The sequence below is a fragment of the Marmota flaviventris genome, chromosome 2, assembly GCF_047511675.1.
Source record: "Marmota flaviventris isolate mMarFla1 chromosome 2, mMarFla1.hap1, whole genome shotgun sequence".
NCBI classification, from domain to species: domain Eukaryota; kingdom Metazoa; phylum Chordata; class Mammalia; order Rodentia; family Sciuridae; genus Marmota; species Marmota flaviventris.
This window is the reverse complement of record NC_092499.1, coordinates 36,103,677-36,110,566: the sequence shown is the minus strand read 5'-3', so window position 1 is coordinate 36,110,566 and position 6,890 is coordinate 36,103,677. Positions and strand designations below refer to the sequence as shown.

The 6,890-nt window shown below is 44.9% G+C and overlaps 1 long non-coding RNA gene across 1 annotated transcript; it reads left to right on the top strand.

Annotated features, from left to right (window-relative positions):
• Positions 1 to 4,976: 4,976 nt before the first annotated feature.
• On the top strand, positions 4,977 to 5,689 carry LOC139703384 (uncharacterized). The gene is made up of 2 exons (XR_011705765.1): positions 4,977 to 5,061; positions 5,473 to 5,689. It is a non-coding gene; the product is annotated as an uncharacterized lncRNA (long non-coding RNA).
• Positions 5,690 to 6,890: the final 1,201 nt, after the last annotated feature.

Here is a 6,890-nt window from a genome sequence, read left to right as displayed (position 1 = left end):
TGAGGGAGCACTTTTTAAATTTGCTTTAAAATTCAGTATACAGATGTCATAGCATTATCAAGAGACTTCTGGATTATTTTAGTCTAGGTATTTCAAATAAAAACATCTGAATTTGAAGACAAGTTAAATGCTGAGAATAATAACTATCAAGCAAGACATTACAATTTTCAGAGCCTTTCCAGATTAAAGTTTCTGACAATGATCTTGAGGAACATGGGACCAATACTAAATTCCCAAGTATGAGATTAACTTGTGTGTTAGAGGTGGTGATTCACCTTAACCAGTTATCATCACTTGGGAAACTCCAACTTTGGTGTGTCTTGTCATCATTTGCAACATGGCAAAAACCTGCAGACTGATGTCTTGAGGTTTAAACTTAAAGGTAGCTAAGTTGTTTTCTGGCTTTTTTTGACTTGCTCTCTGGTCCTCCACTCCTTATGCACAGAAGAATTAGCTGTGGGGCTGTTCCTTCAAGCTTAAAGAAATACATTGTTATCCCTTCCTCAACTGGGTTTCCAATTCTTTGGTGTTATTTTAGCTGAAATGTTTTTTGAAGGAGTTGGTTTTGAGTACTACTGTATAGATGGAGGTATACTGTAGCATTTCCGGCTGCTTCTAATTCAACACTTCTATGGGGTGGTTAATTTTCTATGCTCTTGTGGGGTGGGCCAGAAGCCATCTACCACAACCACTGTACATCGTCTATTCCCTGCCACTCTTTGCAGTGGTGGGAAACCCAGCCCTGAGCACCTCCACCCACATACTTCCTGTCCCCTATCACATGGAAACCATCTCTCATGTTTTCTTCTCTTAGCAGCCTATACCTTTGTCCTCTTTAATCACATCCTTTCATCTTGGGCTTCAAAATACTTTTGTTATGATGGTTGGAAAATACTAGATAGGTCATTCAGGCCTCTTCCCTGGTTTGGGAGGCTCAGCAAGCTAGTGCTGGTCAGCAGCAGCTAGGAGTTCAAGTGCAAACAGCATGACTTTACTACCTTCTGGTCATCAGGTGTGTCCCTAGGCTCTGAATGACTAGACTATAAAGTTGAGTCCTTTAAAACTACAGTTAATTCAAAAAATCTTAACAAATATGAAAAATGGGTTTCTTCTGCAGGAGAAAACGCTTTCTTGAACAAGGATCTTAGGTGAGGGAATAAAAAAAAAAAAAAAAAAGGGACTGAAGTTTATGAAGGACCAGATGGAAAGTAATTTATTTGCTTCCATAGAATTTATAGACAAAGTTTGTGATCATACAGAACTTTTCTTTTTTTTTTTTTTGTGGTAGTAGAGAATGAACCCAGGGTACTATACCACTGAGCTATATCCCCAGTTCTTTTTTATTTTTTGATTGAGTCTCATTAAGTTACCCAGGCTGGTCTTGAATTTATAATTTTGCTTCAGCCTCCCGAGTAGCTGGTATTATAGGTACATGCACCATTCTCAACTCAAACTTTTTTCAGTGGAATACAATGAATATTTTCAAATCATCAGGCAGCCTGGTGTTGGAAAACACTTTACAAGATCTTAAAATATTGATTCAAGGGGACTGTTCTGCCACTTATTGTCTGTGCATCTTTTGTCTCTAAAATCTAGCAAATAATTAGGCACCTAGACTCTGTGCTAGATAGTGTGGGGGATTATAAAAGATAAGGCACAGTCCTTGCTGCCTAGGATTGAATGAGCGAACACTGAGTATCTACTACATGTCTGGCATGGTATTTAATGCCCACCCTCCTGTGAGGTGTGTTCTATAATCCCTTGAGGTAGGCGGGTGGTATTCTTTTCCAAATGAGAAAATGGAGACTTAGTTTGCCAGAATTTGGATTTGAACCTTATTTCTATCTGACTCAAAGCATTTGGATAGGTCCTTGAGAGGAATAATAAAATAATATCCATGGTGATGATAATACTTCATGGGAAAATACCTTAATAACATAACTGCCCTGCATCAGTACTCACATAGCAGTGATCAGAAATGCTGAGAATTGTTCACTGAAACACTGCTTTTCTTCATATTCACACTGTGCATCCATTTTACTGGCTATTTAGTTAATAAATGTTTGAATATCTATAGTGTGCCAGAGATGTAGAAGTGATCAGAGAGAATTAGGTAACTCCCTTTCTTAACCCTAAATTCTAGCAGGGAAGAGCTAAGTTAGCACATAATTGGAATAATTGTAAGTGGGGTGAAAGATATGTACAGTATGATGTGTTATTAAATAGGGATAGAAGAGAGCCACTTGAGTGATCACGAAACATCTGAGTAGATGGCATTCTGGTTGACAGCAGAAAGAGTCAGCTAAGGGACTGGCCATGGGGAATGTGTCTAGACATTATTAAACTTCTGCCAGATGATTGAGTAGTAAATTTGTTCATGAGAAAAATACTTCCTCCTCAGACTACAAACATCAACAAATATTTATTGAGTGTAAGTATGAAGCTCTGCTCTGTCATTCTAATCCTAAACAGGGGCCAGTAGGTGCTAACAGTCACAGAAGAGGAAAGGCACATTGAGGCAGAACATGAGACTGGTTATGGAGGGGTTACTCAGAACACCAGTCAGTTTGTGTCCCTTCCTTTATGATGTCTGCACCTATCACCTGAGACTTTTGGCTCTGTGGTGCTTAGTGGGAAGCCAGGGGATTTAGGAACTGTGTACGCAAGCCACTTTACCTATTTCCTAACTTGTAAAAGGAGGAGATAAATATTATGCCTGTTGGTTAGGCTTATTGTGACAATCAGAGGAGGTAATGTTTGCTTTGGTGATGTACGCACACAGGACTTTGTTAATAGGGATTCTAGATAAGGATGCTGTCCACCCATGTCCTTTGGTAAATCACTGGAATAGCTTGGTCAGCTAGGAGAAAGGAGGACATTCTAGAGGAGGATAAAAATAGTGTCTTGCAGTCTTCACTGGAAAGAAGTGTCTTTTAAGATTAACTTAATTTCTTCCTGTCTAGGCTGGAAGCATGAGACGGAGACCAGTTGCTCATCACTGTCTAAACCACATTGTTTCATCCACTTAAACTCTCTTAAGTCTTCAAAGTCCTGTCTTAAATTTATAGCTCTTCCTCTAATATTCGCTACTGCGAAATTTTATGTGGTGGTTCAGAGGAAGGGTAGACTGTCACTTTTCCTTGTGTCCTGCTCCTCAGTTGGATTTCCGGAAGACTTTGGAATGGGAACATGTTTCAAGACACTGAGCTCCTCTTCCAGGGGGAATGCCCCTGGAAGACTTAGGGTATTCTGGTCTGAGAAAAGGAGGCTGCCTAGAAAACCTGGCTGCTGGAAGGTACTGCAGAGGTTTGGCTTCATGCTTTCAGACTCTCTTCTGCCAGTGGGGAAAGTGGGGTTCTTCTGAAAGCAGGGAATACCCCAGGGGTCAAGAGAGGAGGTTAATAATAAGACTGGGGATGACACTGAGGAGCCAGGGAGGCCTGGAGTGCTGTGTTGCCAAGCGCGCTGGCTTTTGTCAGGAATTCGGTCATAGAGAGCCTTACCAGTGCCTCTGGTCTTGTAATTTCCCCACCGTCAAGCTCTCCCAGAAGCTGGAAGGAGTGGAAGGAGTGGCAAAATGTACACGATGGTATGAAGAGCAGCTCCTGGGGCCACAAGGACAGCAGCCATCCACTATGGTAAACACTGAGTTCACCTGGGCACTGGCTTAGTTAAGCAGCAGCCTCACTTTCATCTCAGTGTGGTGGTGCACTCTAAGTCCAAGTTCATCTTTCTGTGCATCTAAGTTCATCGAAGTTCATCTTTCTGCGCATTCTGAGGCATCACTGCTTTTATATTTGCATTGGAATTTCAGTTCACTAAGCATTTTCAAATCCATTATCTTTTTCAATCCCTTCAATAGCATCGAGAAGAAGGTGGGCAGGTATTCTTCTCTCCATCTGAGTAATGAAAAACGGAGGCTCAGAAAAGTTAAAAGCCCTGAGAGAGAAGGCTAGTGAGGGACTGTAAAGCTTATAGATAAAGGGCTGGTTTTCTCCTGATTCCTGCCTGAGGATTACCCCCATAATATATTAACAAAAGCCATGAAATTGCAGCCATGGACACCTCTCCTTCATGCCCATGTGCTCACTGACAAAAAACTCCTTGAGCTCAGGAACTCAGTGTGTAAGCATTGAACAGGAACAGTACTTTATTGAGATGTAATTTATACACATAATCTTACTTTTATGTCTCTTTGCCATGTGTACATCCCACATGCTCATAACCCAGAAATAGATGTAGAACCTCTGCCTCAAGAGGTTCTCCTGTGCCCCTTTCCAATCAGTCCTTCTACCCTAGAGGTAACCCATGTTCCAGTATTTATCACCAGTAATTGCTTTTGAATTTTATCTGTGTGGAGTCACATTGTTTGTACAGAGGCCAAATCCCCAGAGTCTGGCACAGTTTCTGCAGTGTCTGGCACATGGCAGGTATACTATGTGAAAGAAAGCTTAGAAAAGAATGTTGGACCCCACTGGGAAGCAGGCTGTAGGTGGTCAGTGACCTGTCCAGGGCAAGAGGCCAGGAAAACCATGGATGCTGGGCTGGCCCAGGCTCCCTGATCCTGATTGGAAACTCTCAGCAGTGCACCTCCAGCTTCTCTTTGGGCTGCCTTTAGTCAAGTTGGTCTCATATCCTGGGCAGGTAGTGCCCCCTGCAGCCTGAGGGCCTGACCCTACTCCTCTCTTCTGTAGGGCTACAGGATCATGCAGGCCTGAAGCCCCAGTGCAGTGACTGTCTGGCACCAATTAGGGGCCTGTGAAACAACAGAAGTCACCTGCCATCTTATTTTCCTTTGAAAAGAGGTTTTCCTAAACTTTGGGGACTTTCCCTCCCTAGAATAAACAGAGCAAGGGCATGAGAGGCCTTTTTGGTGGAGCACTGCTGCCCCCAGGTGGGTGGCTTGGGACATTACCACAAAACAAGACATAAAGCCTGGTGTTTTTCAGGTCTCTGCTTATTTGCCTCCTCTCTTGTAGTTAGTGTCCTGGTCTCCTGGTCCCGGAGGAGCAGAGGTCCACAGGGCCATTGCCTGTACTTCAGTCTCAACTTGGAATGGAGGCAAGTGAAGGTGGGGCCCCTGGGGGACAATGCCCTTCAGAGAACCAGCCCAGTTGTGAGTGTGGTCAGAGGTATCCTCTCACATCCCTCCTGCCCAGGGGAGGATGGGCTGGACATAAGCTTTGTAAATCTGTCCTTGACTAAGTGTCTGAAAAGGTTTGATCTTGGGGTGGCAGAGATGGGTGAGGGAGGCTTCTCAGCAGTGGGGGACAGCACCCCCCCCACTGCTGTGGGGGTGTGGGTGTGAGTGCTAGTCAGCAGAGGGGCCTGCCAGCCCCGCCCAATGTGGTTTGGTAGCCTTCTTATTGCACCTGCGGCTGGGGGTAGTGTAACGGCCCAGCCTGCCTCCTCTTGGCACGTGGCTTGGGGAGATGTTATCTCTAACTCTGTATTTTTAACTTTTCTTTCCAGAGGATGTGGCTTCTGTGGGCAGGCTTCAAAGGGTGCCCTATTTGCCCCTGTCAGCAACCATAACGTCATGGAAATGGGAGGGGGCTGCCCAGCCCCAAACACCTGGAGGGAAGTGGGAGCCTTTTTCCACTTCCTGTTCTACTTCTGGCTACTGACTCAATGTCTGACCTGTTTATTAATTTCAAAATGCAGTTTTCTGTGTGATGCTCAGAGGAAACCCTGTGTATGTGTGTGTCTGTGTGGAGGAGGCCTGTAGGCTGCCTTGTTGCCCAAGTGGCCTCTACACAGAGGGAAGGCACTGGCTGTCCTGCAGCCCTCCCAACCCCCTACCCCCTGCAGCAATTAGTATGTTTATTAGCAGGAAGGATGGCTCTGGGTCTCAGTGTGGCTCACTTCACCTTCTTCCCCCATGTTACATGAGGAGGTGGACTGGAGACTGGGTTTAGGGTGGGTCATGTGGAGAAGCTGAAGTGGATCAGTGAAGTGACATTGGGCCCTGGACCTTAGTGTGGTCACATGTGACTGGAGCTCAGACTCCCGAGAGCCTGTGTGCTTCCCAGAGTTACTTCTCCAGGCTTTGTTGGGTGGATGAATGCCTGGCTGGGGCTGTCCTGGCCCTTGGCCACCACTCAGGTTTTTAAATTTTTTTTTTTATTTTTTAATGTGTCTGGTCAAGTTACTCTTGGCACCCAGTAAAACTGTGAAACTGGTTTACCTGGCCACCTCCTCTCTGAATCCCCACTTTCTCCTATACTCCCCAACCCTCAAATTCTGCTTCCTACCCAGTGCCTAATGGTGCTAATAATTCATTTGTTTATTTAGTGGCATCTGCTGTGTGCCAGGCACAGTGCTAACCACTGGGGACACACCATTACCAAGGCACTCTTCCTACCACAAGGGGAGGATGGGCTGGACATAAGCTTTGTAAGTCTGCTGGAATTCTTTGCTAAGATGTTACTTAATCTTAATAAGGTGATATTAGGGTTTTACATGTGACCTGGAGGAGTTCAAGTTTATGGGAGACACACACAAAAGTCCTTTAAGACTCGGGTGGCTGCCTGTCTAATGGTAGGTAATAGCAAGGGGGCCACTCTGTGGGAATTGAAGACTCTGGATGCTCCTGAAGCACAACCTTATTTAACCTGCATTTTTCCTGTCTGGACTTTGACTCCAGTTGCTCTAAGAGGGCAGATCTCTGAGGGAAGTTGCAGACAACACTCCATAGACTTAGGCCTGTATCATGAGGTCATTTGTGCCCATTTATCTGCCTCCAATGCTGACCTTTGGGGTAGTGGGGCATCTTTCCAGAGAAATCCATTCTGTAGCTGGCCCTGATAACATGTTCTTTGCTGAGTTGTCAGCCTTGTTTCCATGAGGTTGGGTTCAAGCTGGTCAGTCTGCAGCTGTAGCCCAAGGCC